At 44.5% G+C, this 16499-nt stretch overlaps 1 pseudogene; it reads left to right on the top strand.

Moving 5' to 3' along the window:
- The first annotated feature begins 2006 nt into the window (after positions 1-2006).
- Positions 2007-4435, top strand: LOC147885319 (uncharacterized; annotated as a pseudogene).
- The last annotated feature ends 12064 nt before the right edge of the window (positions 4436-16499 follow it).

The raw sequence follows: 16499 nt of genomic DNA, 5'->3' as shown, positions 1-16499 counted from the left end.
TGGCCCAACATCCTTGTCGTGGCAGGTCAAACATTAACTTGACATTGTCCAAAATTATCTACAACTTAATAGGGGCAAGTGATGATTAGCTTGCATTTTATATATAGTCTCCATTGCATAGTCAAAGATATGCGTGTACATAGCATCTATGCTGGTTTCTTATAATTCTATCTATCATTTTTTTCATCATATACAATATTTTTTTATTTAAAAAATACAAAAATATATTCGTAAAGCACTTTTACTTATTCAATGAAATTGTAGAGGGGGTATTTTGAATAGTGTAAATTGCACTACAATAGTGCGTGGTCTAACAGGACCCTAAAAAGCTCAATAAAAAAGTAACCGTAAATGACCATGTATATAACCGATTTTCTAGACCTAATCTACTTGTGTACAGTTAGTGATCTTGTACACTCATCTCACTCCCACTCCCTCCCTTAAGCTTTACATGCAACACCTAACTAATTAGGTATTTGGTTGTGGATCTTAGAGAAATATAGATATATAGAAAAAAACAGCTTCAAAGAATCAGACTAGGGTGACTCTCCATGGTTATCATCCATTTGAACCAGTAAGATAAAGTAGAGAGAGGTCCTTGATGATGCTTAGTATCGTGATCTAGGAAATCTAGAAGCAAGATGAGAGAGGTTGGAGTAGTCAATGATCCAATTTGATGAATGGATTATCTCATCGAGCTAGTAAGGCAAAGTAGAGAGAGGTCCTCAATGATACTTAGGGATCATGATATAAGAAATCTACAAGCAACATGAGAGAGGTTGGATGAGTCAACTATCCAATTTGATGGATGGAGTACCTCATCAAGCTAGTCAAATTGCAACACAATGGGCAATCTGGGCCTTGATGATGCCTATTTTCCAAACAGTGCTTACAATCTTTATCCAGTCTGGAATTCTAGCTCCACGATGTTTTCCCACTCACATAGGATGATCAACCAAAGCTTGAGGCGATTGATATTCTTCTCCATTGGATGAAGATATGGGACCCATAATGGGTCATCCAAAATAGAGATGTATAATGTTTTAACTCAAAGGACACTTGTAGAGGACCTGCAGCATTTCATTAATTGCATGGGGGCGAGCGATTAAAATAAGTATTGCATGTCCATGTGGTAAAATGTATGATATGGTCAATAGAGAACCTAAGAACTAGGAGAAATTGATGCTCTGCAATATCCTGTTGTACTTTTCAAAGGGAATACTCCCTCCTCTGTAATGAAATTGAATGGCATATACTTCAAAATATCTATTGTGCTTTTTTTATTTTTGCATACTCTCTACCTATTGATGTTGAAGAATCATCTCTTTAATCATCATGTGTTATAATTATTCATAATTTTTAGAATCAAGCATTGGATTCATAAAACTATATTTATACATCATCCAAAGTCATGAATGACAACTTTCTTGATAGGATTGTGAGTTAGGATCATAGAAGTTGAGTCATAGATTGCCACTTTCTTGCCACTCATCAACTTGATGTTAAATAGAGTGAAGGATAACTTAGAGTTCCCCATTTTCTTCTTCCTCCATTGTTGAATTCCTTGCACAAAGTCTTTGTAAGTCAATGTCAGTCTTTGTAAGAACGTTGAAATGCATTGGATATTGGATTATTGCTTTAGCAAATGGATGAGGGATTTTTTTAACAATTAGACAAGAAACATAGAATCCATGTTGGCTAAATTAAGGCACACCCATGGAATTAGGACAATAAAGTTGTCATCACTAAAGACTATGTATTGATCATTTGAGGTGCCTGCCGTTCAGTAAGGCGACACGCGGGGACATCGACGCCCAGACTGAGGCACGCGACTGACTGAGCGGCCTCCGCAGCGTTAGCCGTGACGCAGGGAAACGCTCTTAGGGGCTTACTTGGCTACCCACCAACCTTCTGGTGGGCCACCTTGCTCTCACATCCCGGGCACGGCACCTGGGCAGTGGGTACTTAAACTAGAGTTAAGCAGAACCCTGTGTAGCTTCCTTTGTAGGCTTCCTGCCTCTTCCTCCTCCTCTGCTCTTCCTGGTAATATAAAGGCCTCCCCTCCCCTGGGCATTCGGCGTCTCTTCTTACCCGCCGTCGCTGAATTCCAGCTTTCTTTCCAACTTTGCAGTTCTTCCTCTTTCATCCATGGCTCAGAACTCTATGTTTGTGGTGCCTCACACCCTTGGCCGCGTCCTCTGTCCCATTTGTGGCGTCTCGATGCCGCCCAACGCGGCCAACATGTGTGTCACTTGCCTTCGCTCTCAAGTGGATATCACAGAAGGCCTCCAGAAACACGTCACTGTCCTTCACTGTCCCGAGTGTAATAGCTACCTCCAACCTCCTCGGACGTGGATTAAGGCGCAGCTGGAATCCAAGGAATTGCTGACTTTCTGCATCAAAAGGTTGAAGAACTTGAATAAGGTCAGGCTTGTGGATGTGGGTTTCGTTTGGACAGAGCCGCATTCCAAGAGGTTGAAGGTCAAGCTGAAGATACGGAAAGAGGTGATGCACGGAGCCATATTGGAGCAGGGTTTGTTGGTGGAATACGTGGTGGAGGACCATATGTGTGATGCCTGTTCCAGGTCTGCTGCAAATCCTGATCAGTGGGTCGCTTCAGTGCAAGTGAGACAGAAAGTAGACCACAAGCGGACTTTCTTCTATCTTGAGCAGCTTATTTTGAAGCACAATGCCTCAGCTCAAGCTATTAACATTAAACAGGTTCACGATGGAGTGGACTTTTTCTTCTCGAACAGGAGTCACGCTCTCAAGTTTGTGGATTTTCTGGGCAACGTGGTGCCGGTGAGGAGCCGCCATGATAAGCAGCAAGTTTCGCATGATGGTAAAAGCAATCATTATAACTACAAGTTTACTTTTTCCGTAGAGATATGTCCTATCTGCAAAGATGATTTGATCTGTCTCCCGCAGAAAGTGGCTGTAAGTCTCGGAAACATTGGTCCTTTGGTTCTATGCTCTCGGGTTTCCAATAATTTGTGTCTTCTTGATCCACAAACTCTTAGGTCGTCCTTCGTTGACGCCACACAATATTGGAGATCACCCTACAAGGTTCTGTTAGGTAGTCGGCAGCTTGTAGAATATGTTGTTTTGGACATTGAAAATGAACGTTCGCATGGAGGCGGGAAGTTTTCTTTAGCTCGGGCTCAGGTTGCTCGCGTGTCTGACTTTGGGAAGAATGATCTGATCTTCACGGCAACAACACACCTGGGCAACTTGTTGAATCCTGGAGATCATGCACTTGGGTACGACCTGTATGGTGCAAATACCAATGATGTTGAGCTGGATAAGTACAAGAGCCTCATCCTTCCAGATGTGTTACTTGTCAAGAAGAGCTATGAACAGAAGCGGCAGAAGAAGCGAGGCAAGCAAAGGCCATGGAAGCTAAAGAGTTTGCCAATGGAGGTAGATGATACTGCTAGAGGTAGAGGTAACGATGAGAAAAGGGCTGGTGACTATGAAAGATTCTTAGAAGAGCTCGAGGAGGATCCAGAACTACGGTCAAGTGTAGCTCTGTACAGGAACGCCGCCTACATAGAGCAATCGGAGATAGATTCCATGAGTGATGGAGAAGAGCCTCCTTCACTCCCATTAGAGGAATTGCTAGCCGACCTAACTTTGGAAGAGGAAAGCTCATCCGGCTCACAGTTGGAAGATGTGTACTAGGACATGGATGCAATTTGATCAATCTATGTATAAGCAGCTTTGAAGGATTGGACAGATGAGCTCCAAATTAGCATTCAGTCCTGCTGATGTATAATTGGCCTTAAATGGTGGACACTGGCTTTATGGGAGAGGCTTTTACGGTAGCAAGAATTTTCTATGTGCACAGTGAATAGAACCAAGTTCGTTATAGGTCTGGATGTGAGAGGAGGGTTTTACTGGGTTCTCTGTTATGTAAAGGTGCCCCTGATTTACTGACTTTTGTAGTTTGGTTCGTGATGAAAGGCATTGCCTCATACAGTTGTCCAAGAGAGAGCTGTGTCTATGTTCGAATTTTCCAACTTCTTTCCATTTTGATATGTATGTCATGTCAGTGGCCTCTCTAGTCACAATGCTTTGTTTCTGCGTCTGTTTCAAAGACTGCTGCACTTATCGCGGTACGAATGGGGATCTTAGAGGGGGAAAGTGACTAATCTTCAAGTGACTATGGAAAGATGGTGTCATATGTTTTTTCAAGTTTTTGGCAGCTGAGGGTTTTTACTAGTTTTAGTGACATGTATGCGGGTGTTGTGTGTGGCACTTTAGTAAATCCTCCTCCGCTCTGGAATCCAGTGCGAGGTGGGGCTTTATGAGGGCTTCCAGATGGGACTTGTCCCGCATCGAACGGGTCATCAGGGCCTGAGATATGTAATTAACTGTGTTTGTGTAGGCACATGTTCCCATGTTGTAAATGGAAATGGGGGAAGAGTCTAAAGTGTTCTAGGCCTGGGGGGTTCTATGTATGATGAGAGAGAAGAAAAGACTTCTGTAACGGCTTTTCTGAGAAAGGAAGAAGAAGATGGATATTTTTGTATATACGCTGGTCTTCTCTCCCTCGTTCACCCTTGCTTGCATCCTGCATTCGAAACACGCACAGAACGCTGATAAATAAAACAAGTTTCAATGGGAAGCCTTGAAAAGCAACACACATGTTTCTGAAAAGCAAGCAAAATAGCTTGTTTGAGTTAAAGAGGTTAACCACCAAGAAGCAGTCTCTAGAGGAGAAGCCACTAATGCTATGCCAAGAAGAGGTATTAATCTAAATTTGTATGATTGGACTTATTCTAGGCTTACAAAGGTATATTAATCTATTAAGAAGCAGATCAAGGTATTGGAGGAAACAATGATTACCTTAGGGGACAAAGGAAATGGGATAGCCAGTATTTTTTTGCACACTCCACAGGTGTCATTGTCCCTCTAGTGATGTTTGGGGCTGAGCAGCCCAGCCAATGGGTCATATCTAGACCAAGAAACCAGTTGCTTTACATCAAGGGCTGGTCGGCCAGATTAGTTGGCCAGCCACGATGTACATGCAGTAGGGTTTGGCCTGTTTAGAGGCCTTCTGCTGGGCCCTAGGGGGGGTAGGGGAAACTAGGCCCTAGGGGGAGTAGGGGAAACTAGGTCCTGCCCTATAAAGGAGGCCTACGTCCTTGCAACCCACTGAAGCTCTTGAAGAGAACACAGGCTGACTGGTTGCAGGAGGTGCAAGGAGGAGATGGAAGGCAACATATTGGAGGTTCCAGGATGCCACATGGAGGCAGTGCTTTGCTGCTTGATGGCGGTACACTGAGTTCCCTTTTGTATCAGCGTCTTTAATTGTCTGTTTTGGCTATTCGATTTGCTGTGTGCTTGTGTATGTAGGAGTGATCTACCTTGGGCCAAGTATTATGCTGCGGGAGTCTGCTACTCTCTATTCTTTTAAATGGTATCAAAACTCAAAAGCCACATTGGATGCAGCAGATAAGGTAGTAGTACCTGCAGATCCATACAAGGTGGAAGAATAGTAGGACAAAAATGCTGAAACGCTATCTTTTTCCTTTTTTTTTTTCGGTAAAAAAAATTGAAATAAATAAAAAGTTTTGGAGTACAGCTTAGGGATGCTCTTTAGATAGAGGTAAAAAAGATTGAAATAAATAAAAAGTTTTGAATTACAGCTTAGGGATGCTCTTTAGATAGAGATATCAATTATTATTGGAAGAACAACTGCATACATCCCAAATTGGAGTATACTCCAAAGGAAACAAGGGATATCTTGAAGGATCTGTACGAGATGATAAATTGCATGAGGATCGTGAACATCCAAAATCAGCTGTCCACCATGAGGATGGAGGAGGGAAATACACTGCACCATACCTCATGAAAGTGAAGGTGGTCAAGGATAGTTGATCACAAGGTGGGCCGGTACGGTGCCAATGCTTCTATTAATAAATATGTTGTTGAGGAGTTTGATATTCCTTGTGACCAATATCATGTCTTTGGAAAATCAAAGCCTCTCACCTTTGAAGCGTTGGGGCCTATGTTGGTGTAGGAGTGTCATGTGCATGACGTGTGTTAGTAACATGAGACAAGCTTAGGAAGCCTGGAGAGGCTTAGGGCTAGATGCAAGTGATTCTTGAGCTGAGTTGCAGACAGATTAGGTTTGCCGCTGTTTTTAGCATTGCTTTTGGGCCTAAGTTTGTAATATATTATATTATCAAAGATATGATCAATACATAGTCTTTAGAGTAGAAAAGCCAGCCCCCATGGGGAGAAGTTTCTTTAGCAAAACAATTCTGACAAAAACTCAAGAGTTTGGAAACTTCTGAGTTTGCCACATAAGCAGAATTAAAAGATGGGTACCAATGAATCATCTGTATCATCTATATCTTCATCAGTAAAGTAGTCAAAGTATTTGAAACCTGTATTAGATGAGTCCCTAGTATTATCAAAGTCATCAAAGGCAGCAGCATGAGCTTCACTGTGTGAAATTGATTCCTTTTTCATAGTTGGAGGTTGGACCTGCTTAGGAAAATAAGTAAATTCAGCAGGAATTTCAAAGGGGGTCCCAAAGCATATTTGTACATGGTCTTGAAGATCAACATTAAATAGGGCAGCATCAGATTTGAACTGAGCTATCATCTCTGCAATTTTCCTTTGGTCCTATGCATCCAATTGAGATAAAAGTTTATCAGCATGCAGATCAAGTTGGTTAAATTGAAAATTGTTTCTGGCTATCCAAATAAACCACAATGCATGTGCTATAATGGGTGCCCATATCTCTTGCTTTGTCTTTGAAGAGTCCCCTAACAGAATAGCTTTCTAATTAATGGGCTATCCTGTTTCATATTGTACTATTTTCCAAACCTTTCTAGCAGTAGGACAAGCAACAAAGAGGTGGAAGACATCTTCCTGTTAAGAGCGACATCTCATGCACTTGCCATTTCCCTTTCCAATTCTCAGTCCTCTACTGTTGGTCCAAATAGCTTTGTGCATTATTAGCCAAAGCAGGGCAGACATTTTATCAGGGATTGAGCTTGACCAAATGTAACAGAATCTGAATTTCCATTTGCCCCTGGAATCTTGCAGCTTCCATCTAGTATTAAGGACAATGAAAAGATCCCCTATATCCCTAGTTGAGGTAGGAATAAGAAAGAAGGAAGTACTCTCAACCCAACTGAACTCTCTACTGCTGTAGACAAAAAAAGATCCACCTTTCCATTGCCGATTACCCTCCCAGAGGTGGATTCTGTTCATGATCAATGTCTGGTTCTGATTATTTAATCCGAACTCCCTCCTAATCTCAATCCACATTTTCCACCTGGCCTCATCTCTGCTCCATAGTTGACCCCAAGACTACATTCCTTTCTTGAAGAGCTCAGAAGCCATAGCACACTCTCCATCAGAGAGAATAGCCTCCTTAAGTATAACAGAGACTCAAATTGAGTCTAGTGACATAAAAGCCCCTTTGCCAGAGAAGACAATTTGTATTTTAATTCCTTCAAAGGCTGTCCATAGAGATTGCCAAAGCTGACTGCCTTTGGCTTTGCAAGGTTCAGGATTACATATGGTTGACATCATAGGGTTTTTTTCCCACTTGGGAGCTCTCAGAGGTCTTAAAGAGCTTACATTCCTTAGTAGGAGTTGAGCCCAGTCCTCTTGAGGATGGAGAATTGCTTTAATTATCCAAGTTAAGGATAACTTCAAAGAAGCTTGTTCTATATCAACAACCCCTAGTCCTCCTTTCTGCTTGGGTTTGATACAAAAATCCCATCTGACCTTGGCTATCTTGCCCCCCCAAAGGAAGGACCTACAAATTTTGATGAACCTGTCAATTCCTGTTCTAGAGGGGGACCAAGAGGTGAGCTAGAAAATGACAATTGGGTATATGCAATGATTGAGAACCATTCTCCTCTAAGCTAGAGTGGCCTGGAAACCTCTCCATTTCTCAATGTTGTTTTGAAATCTGTTAAAAAACCAGTCCCATCTCTGTTGAAATTTCAAAGCCCATAGGGATACCCAATAACCTGAACACAGTACCATGCTTGATTCTTTGGCAACCCATTTCCTCCAAGACAACTTGCCCATCACCTTTGAGAGTTGCATTACCAGTTTTGGAATGATTGATTATGGAACTAAAAGCTTTACATTAAATATCTAAGCATTCCATAGCCTTCAGAGGGTAACTCAATGCCTTTAACACTTCCATCTTGGCTTTGATGTTGCAGAAGTCAACCTAGAGAGTCTACAACAATTGCAAAGAGTAAGGGAGCAATAGGACAACCCTGTCTTATAGGTCTTTTAAGGAAAAAGGGTTGACTCATGACACCATTGACACAGACCTTGGTAGAGGCATTGGTGAGAAGAATCTTGATATAGGAGTTGAACAAGGGGCCAAGGCCCATATCAGAAAGAGTCTGAGTGATGAAGTACCACTCCAATCTATCATATGCTTTATCAAAGTCAACCTTCAGAAAGAAGATGTCCTGATTTGTTTCCCCAGCATATTCACAGCCCTCCCAAATATCAATGATGGCTTCTAGTAAATGTCAGCCCTTTATGAATGCCTTCTGTTCTGGTAGTATCCACTTAGCAATTCTATTTTTGACTCTCAAAGCAAGGGCTTTGGCAAAAATCTTGTAACTGCAATTAAGAATGGTGAGTGGCCTCCAATTTCTTAACTCCTCGTTATCCCCCTCTTTAGGAATTAATTTGATAACTCCCCCATTAATATGGGTAGGCAGATTCCCACTGCTAACACTCTCTTGCCATAAAAAAAGGAGATAAGGACCAACAGTGGACCAAAATCTTTTGTAAAATTCAATAGGCAGCCCATCTTCTCCTGGTGTTTTGCCATCTGCCATTACCTTGACAGCCTCATAGAGTTCATCAACAAAAAGAGGTTTTTCGAGGTATTTGTTATCAAAGCTGAGTACAATGTTCTTTCTAGCAAGCTTAAGGAGCTCCCTAGACTCACATCAGCATCAACTTGTATAAACACTTATTTCATTAATTTTGGACTCATATGTCTACATTTGAACTAAGCCTAAAACTCCTTCCCAAATGGAAAGTTTATGAAAATGTTGTTCGAGAATCAAAAGTTTACTTTTTTGGCACTGTCATTTCCACATAATAAATTTCAGAATATCTCTCTATAATGTTGCACTTAATAACAATTTAAATTAATAATTTAATTTAAAAAGATAGTTTAATTATATTTAAATTAATAAAAGTAATTTAAATGTATGAAAAAATTATATGTATGCATGCATGCATGTATGTATGTATGTATGCATGCATGCATACATGTATGGCCCATACATGACATTAATTTACCATAAGAGTCCTCTAAAATCTTCAAGATATCATAACGGTATTAACAAACACTTTTTGAGAGTTTAAAAACTCTAAAATCTGGTAGATATGGAGTCACACACAATGCTACACATGCCATGGAATGTAAATGTCCTTGATTCGTCAATGGAAGGCCATTGATACATATGGTGGGACTAGTGCATTGCACTTGTTCATGTGTCATGGGCATGACCATAGGGCTTTTAGTTGATTTGTGTCAGTGTGGGATTCACGCTGCGGCGACTGTTGATGGAGGGGAGGGAGGGAGAAAGAGAGAAAGGGAGGGAGATAAGAAAGAGAGGAAAAGGAAGGGGAAAGGGAAGGAGAGGGGGAAGGGAAGGGAAGGGAAGGAGAAAGGGAAGGGAAGGGAAGAGGAGGGAGAGAGAGAGAGAGGGGGGGGGGCCGGGGGGGAAGGGGGAAGGGGAGGGGAGGTGAGGTGAAGGGGAAGGGAAGGGAAGGGTAGGGTAAGGAAGGGGGAAGGGGAGAGGAGGGGGAGGGAGGAAGGGGAGGGGAGGGAAGGGAAATGGGGAGGGGGAGGGGAGGGAAAGGGAGAGGGGTGACGAAGGGAGGGAAAGGGAGAGGGGTGAGGAAGGGGGAAGGAGGAAGGGGAGAGGAGGGGGAGGGAGGAAGCGGAGGGGAATGGGGAGGGGAGGGAACGGGAGAGGGGTGAGGAAGGGAAGGGGAGGGGCAGGGGGATGGGGAGGGGAGGGGAGGGAAGGGGGAAGGGGAGGGGAGGGGAGGGGAGGGAAGAAGGAAGGGGAAGGGGGAGGGGGGGGGGAGGGAGGGGAGGGGTGAGGAAGGGAAAGAGTGGGGAAGGGGCCTCCCTAATGCATGCTCTGGCGGCCGTGAATGCCGAGCGCGAGACAATAGAAGGAAATGAAAAATGGAGAGGAGGGAAAGGGGAAGGGGAGGGGAGGAGTGAGGAAGGGCAGGAGAGGGGGGGGGGGCTCACACATACATGCTTTGGTGGCCGCGATCGCCAAGCCCCTCCGTAAAAAAATAAATAAATAAATAAAATGTGGAGGGGATTTTTTTTATTTTCATTTTTTGCGCGAGGGGCTTGGCGGCCGCGGCCACCCAATTGATGTTTTGGATTGGAATGGAGAGGGGTGAAGGGAAGAGAGAGGGGAGGGAAAAAAGAGAGGGAGTGGGGAGGGGAAGAGAAGAGAGGGAGAGGGGAGAGGAAGAAGAGGGAGAGGGGAGGGAGAAAAGATAGGGAAAGGCGAGCAAAAGGGAAGAGAGGGAGATGAGAGAGGAAGAGGGGAGAGGAAGAAGAGGGAAGCGAGGGAGAAGAGGGGATGAGAGGGGAGAAGAGAGAGAGAGAGGGAAGGGGAGAGAGAGAGGGGAGAGGGAAGGGGAATGTGAGAGGGGAGGGAGACGGGCGGGGAATGGCGATATATAAATCATGAAACCCTAAAATTTTTGAATTCAAACGGGGAGAGGAGAAAGGAAATGGAAGTTTGAATTCTAAGAGAGAGAAGGGAGAGAATGGCGAGGAGAGAGAGTGAGACGTTCGAATTCTAAGGAGGGAGAGGGAACGAGAGGAGAGAGGAAAAAGAGAGGGAAATTAAAAACTTTAGGGTTCCGTGGCATATATATAGCCTCTCACATTCCCCTCCCTTCGCTTCCCCTTCCTCTCCTCTCTTCTTCCTGTCCCTCTCTCTTCTCCCCTCCCGTCCCCTCTCCTTCCTCTCTTCCCTCTTCTTTCTCTCCCCTCTCCCTCTCTCTTCTCCCTCCCCTCTCTCTCTTCTTCCCCTCTCCCTCTCTTTTCTCCCTCCCCTCTCGCTCTCTTCTCTTCCCCTTCTCTTCTGTTACCCTCCCCGCTTCCTCTCTCTTCGCCCTCCCCTCTCTCTTTCCTTCACCCCTCCCCGTTCAAATCCAAAACACCAATTGGGTGGCCACCGCCGCCAAGCCCTGCGCAAAAAAGAAAAACAAAAGCAGCTGCCAGAGCATGTATTTGTTAGCCCCCTCCCCTCTCCTTCCTTTCCTCACCCCTCCCCTCCCCTTCCAAGAGCATGCATTAGGCCTGGGCTTGGCGGCCGAGGTCGCCAAACCATGCATTAGGGAGTTCCCCTCCCCACTGCTTCCGTTCCTCACCTCTCCCCTCGCCTTCCCCCTCCCCTCCCCTTATCCCTTGCATCCCCTCCCTTCCCCTCCCCATCCCCATTTCCCTCCCCTCCCCTCCTCTTCCTCCCTCCCCTCCTTTCCCCTTTCCCCGTTCCTCACCTTGCCCTTCCCTTCCCCTCAACTCCCCTCCCCTCCCCTCCCCTTCCCAATCTCTCTCTCTCTCTCTCTCTCTCTCTCTCTCTCTCTCTCTCTCTCTCTCTCTCCTCTTCCCTACCCCTTCTCCTTCCCTTCGTTTATCCCTCCCCTCCCCTTTCCCCTTTCTTTTCCTCTCTAATAGAGTTCTCCACCATGTTGAAGTCCCCCACCACAAAACACTTGTTGCCTGCTTGAAGTAAAGATTCCCAACTGATATTCCTGTCCTGTATACTGTTAGGGGCATACATTGAAATCACAGTGAAAGTCTGCCCTGTAAAGAGCACTTGAGCATAATCCATCTGTGTAATATATCCTGTTCAACACTTAATATTCCATGGGAATAATTAGAAAGTATCCCAACTGCCACACCACCCTTTCCCTCCACATGCTGGGTGAAGAACTAGTTTCTTCTCTTACCAATAGTTTAAGCTTGTTTTCAAGAGAGGCTCTAGAGACTTTGACCTCTTGTAAGGTAAGAAATGTAGGAGAGAGATTATTGGCTCTCGACCAAAAAGCTACCTCTTCTCCTCTACCAGAGTCAGTGAGACCTCTGACATTGAGGGAGAGAATGGCTATTGATTTATTTACCATTCTTCTTAGTCCCCTTTCTAGCCCTGGGTTGGGGCTATTGACTTGGGGGGAAGCACCTTTACCTTGGGAGAGCTTTCTCTTGCTTTGCATCTGCGTAAAAGTCTTTCCTTGTACCAGAATATCCTTTTCAATAGCATTGACAGTATCTTGGTCATCTTCTAAGTCTTCCTCATTGAGTCTGGAAGAGGCCATCTCATCATCTCTATTGATGTCCTCTTCAAATTCTTTTGACTAGCCTTGCTCTACTTGAGCATCCAATTCCATATTTTGATTTTTCTTTATCCACTCCTTTGTCTCACTATCAGTAACAAGGGCATCAAAGTTAGAGGGAGGGGTTTTATAGAAGTGGTAGGGACCTTGGGGATCCATTTCTCAATCTGCTTGGGGTTAATAGGAGAGTCCTTGGGTTTGGCTTTAGCTCTCCTTTGTGGGAAATTTTTAACTGCATGACTTGCCAATCCACAAAGGAGGCAAGAGTTTGGAAAATTCTTGTAAAGGAGGGGCTGCTCTCTGTAAATATTGCCATTTCTATTCACCATGACCAGAGTGCTGGGAAGATCCTTAGCAATATCCATTTTACACCTGAGGGCTAGCTCTAGGATTTATAAAATTTTCTTTCTCAACCCCCACTATCTCACCCAGACCATTGCATAGAGAGGCAAGTTGATTGTTGCAGAGGGACAGGCAGATTTGGCAATTCTACCCAAACAGGGGTAATAGTGGACCTAGGTAGGTCAAGGTTAAAGTTTTGCTTCCACCTCTCTAAATAGAGATGTTGGTGTCTAATAGTCCAAAGAGTACAATTAAGGGCCTTGGAAGCCATACTAGAGGACTCAAAGAGGAAGACCAAAAAACCCTTTCTCAGAAACCTCACATTAGTGACATTAATGCCTTGTCTCACCCAATTGGTTCTCACCCAGTTCTCAATAAAAGCTAAGGGGGGTCTGGGACCAGGAAGGAAGCCTATCAGTGCATGGGTGCTAAGCCATTTTATAGATTCAGAGAGAAGGTCCTCGCTCATAAAGGCTGCCACTTGCTTACCTCTTGCAGGTTTTTGGCTCTCACTAAGAGAAGTCTCTTTCCCTTCAACGATTTTCTTTCATCAGACGGGATGATGGTGGCGGGGGCCTATGGGTCTTCCTCTTCGGTCTCGACAGTGAAGTTTCCTTCTTTCACCAGCTTCACCAAGTCCTCCTTCGTCATTGCTTCTGGGGTCTCTTTGCTTCTCTGTGAACGGACCTGCTCCATCTTTGGCGACGTTGGCTCTTTCTTTGCTTGCATCATCGTTGTTGATTCTTCCTTTGCCTCTTTCAGTTCGAGTTGAGCTCAAAGTTGGAGCTCTTTGGCTCCTTGTAGGCTTGCTTTAGAGCTAGCAAGCCGTTCAGTGCCTTCGGACTTTGTCCACCCTGGAACTCCTCCGGGATTGGCAAAGTAAGAAGGAGAATCCTTTCTCACGGCGGGTAGTGAGAAGAACCCTCCTCTCTGCTTCTGCACTGCAGCAGCCACATAAGATACAATGCCCCCCCATCCCAGCTCAAAAGGCTGACGGTGAGTGTCCATTCCTGCCAAGTGGTAGAGGAGAATCACTCGAAATGGCAGATGTTATGTCGTGACTCTGGGACCCTCTGTCAGCCCTCCTCTTTGCTTCTGCGCTGTAGCAGCCGCATAAGATACTATGCCCCCCCCATCCCAGCTCAGAAGGTTGACGATGAGTGTCCATTCCTGCCAAGAGGTAGAGGAGCATCACTCGAAATGGCAGATGTTATGTTGTGACGCTGGGACCCTCTGCCTCTATTCAGAAAGGACTAGCAGTGCTTAGAATAAGACAAAGTGTTCTTTTCACCAAGCTCAGGGAACATGTCCTCACTTTTCAAATTAGCAGACCAGTCTTGATAGGATCGAAGAGCATGATGTGATAGGCCGCCAGCCTTATCATTTCCGTTCTCATCCTCTATCTCTTCATCCAGGTCCTTTCCATGGCTTATTGCACCGTAGTCTGGCCTGAGTGGTGGGCGAGGAAATCTAGTTTGCAAGTCTCCATCTCCTTCTCCATCTTCCATATCCTTCCTTCCCCTGCCTCAAAATATCGGATTTCTTGCAAGGCTAGATTGATCATAGTAAGCATACACTATGTAGACAATTGGAAGGAAAACCACACTTCTATATTAAAGGAATCTATTACAATCAAAGTGTGGCTTGCAATGCACACTTAGTAATAAAATCCTAACATAGCAAGCCAGGTGAGAGGGAGAGAGTGAAGTACACAATGTCACTCTCTGCTCCCTATTCCTTGTTACAATGGCTTTTCTAAGTGTAGTGTAGAACCTCCCTCTATAGGTGCATACTTAGCTTGCTGGACCGCTGCTTGCCATTGGTCCACTGCCTTTAGTTTATGGTTGCCTCAACTTTAAACGTGGGTTCAGTACTACTTGGTGTCATTGCTTGATATCCATAAGTTAACTAATTGCTTGCTTAGACACTCGCCCACTCATCACTCATAGGTGCCACCCGTACTCGGTTCCATGTTGATGTTTGTTGGCCTAACCCAAGGGCCAACATCTCGCCTCGACTTCTTTCGACTGAGTTCTCATTGTTCAGGATTGGCCGGTCCTAGCCAGTGTTCAAAGGCTGAGGCACACGGGTTGAAACCCTGAGGTCACCATGTAGGATTGTGTCTTTGTCATGGAGGGGCAACAGATGGACCTAGTGTAGAGGATGGGCCAGGTTCATTAGTGGTAGGAGTTCGGGAAGATGATGAACCTGGAGAGGGAGGATTAAAGGGGTTGAACCTCTATCTTGTTGGTCCAATGAAGCCCAAGGGTAGAGAGACTTGATGTTAATCGATGGTTGATTAGGATTCATCAACCAGTCTACGGACTAGATATGCACTATTGGGTCCTCGATAGGGTTGGTAATGCTTAAGGCAGTGTCAAAATAGGTCACGTAGCACCTAGTTGGGGTGATTCTTTCTTGACACTTGATATGCAGATCCTTACATAGGTTGCAGATATTGTTATGCATAGCTTCCGCCTCGGTAAGATGACTGCAAGTAATTTCTCGAGTCCTTAGTAGTTTGGCATAATAATTTGGCAATTTTGACATAGTAATATGGAGAATCTCATAGATTCGAGTAGCAATAAAGCATCAATCGGCCTTATATCTACTATGCTAGTGAGCTGCTCGGTCCTCAACAAAAAGGTCAAAGGTGCATATGGTGTGGTCATAGAAAGAGATCTTAGATGTGATCAAACCAAGTATGCCTAGATGGTGAGGCTGCGGTGGAGCACAATGATTCGAGTCAGAGTCGGTTTGATCTATCACCAAGCTCTATAATGGATAGAAAGGTGCTTGCATTAGGGTACTTGAAAAAAAGTTGAGGTACTAGTATGGCGATGGAAATTCTATCTTGTCTGATCAAAACATGCTCTGATTTAAAAATATGCTCGAAGGAAGTTTGAGTGGTGACTTCAAAAATTTTCCTCCACAAAAAGGTGTGGGTTCAAGTTCTGACTTTCACTCACTGCTAGGATTTGCCTGAGATCGTGGCATTCTTAGAGGTTACTCCAGACTTCTATTCCGAGGGACCAACCTAGGATATTTCTTCTAAAAGATGGCGTACTCTAGTTTGTCTTGCTATTGAGTCATTGTTATCTAGTTCAGTTTGGCTGGATGCTCTTTGGGTGCATGAAGTAGTCAAATTAGTGATGACTAGAGTTGAGAAAATTTCTCGAATTCCCCCTCGAGACAAGCATTCTCTACCCTTAGTCTCTCATCCTCTTCCAATTCTTGGTGGAGTTTGGCTTCTCCGATCATAGCCTCTTCTTGTGTTGCCTGGAGAACCTATTGGTCAACTCCCAAAGTGGTGATTTCATTGAGAGCTATCCAATATAGTGTTGCTGGACGTCTTGAGGGAGCGGTACTCATCCCAAGTACACTAAAGGTCAACGGGAGCTATGAGTTATGAACCGTTTCAAAGCTATGAAGGGGAAGATACAAAAGGACTCATCCAACATGTCAATTGGATGGCATACGAGAGTGAGGGAGAGATACGGATGTTGATCGACTGCGGATGCTTGATATGTTGCTTGCGGGACCAGCTTGCCTAAGGTGGGATGGGCTCTGATTGTAGAGAAGTATACTTAAGCTTTAGCAGATCAAGTGTTTTTTGCAACAGTATGGATGAAGGAAGACAGTAGAAGAGTTGGTGGATGATGGTGCATGCACATCAAAGAGAACAAGAGGATGTTGCTTAGTTTGTCACATGGTTTGAAGAGAAGTGGCTAGCAGTGGAGAGAGGTATACAATCCCAAACCGGTCAC

Source organism: Dipteris shenzhenensis, chromosome 25 (genome assembly GCF_047967505.1).
Source record: "Dipteris shenzhenensis isolate YYH24624 ecotype China chromosome 25, Dip_SZ_1.0, whole genome shotgun sequence".
In the NCBI taxonomy this organism is placed as follows: Eukaryota; Viridiplantae; Streptophyta; class Polypodiopsida; order Gleicheniales; family Dipteridaceae; genus Dipteris; species Dipteris shenzhenensis.
This window is presented reverse-complemented; position numbering and strand designations above follow the sequence as displayed.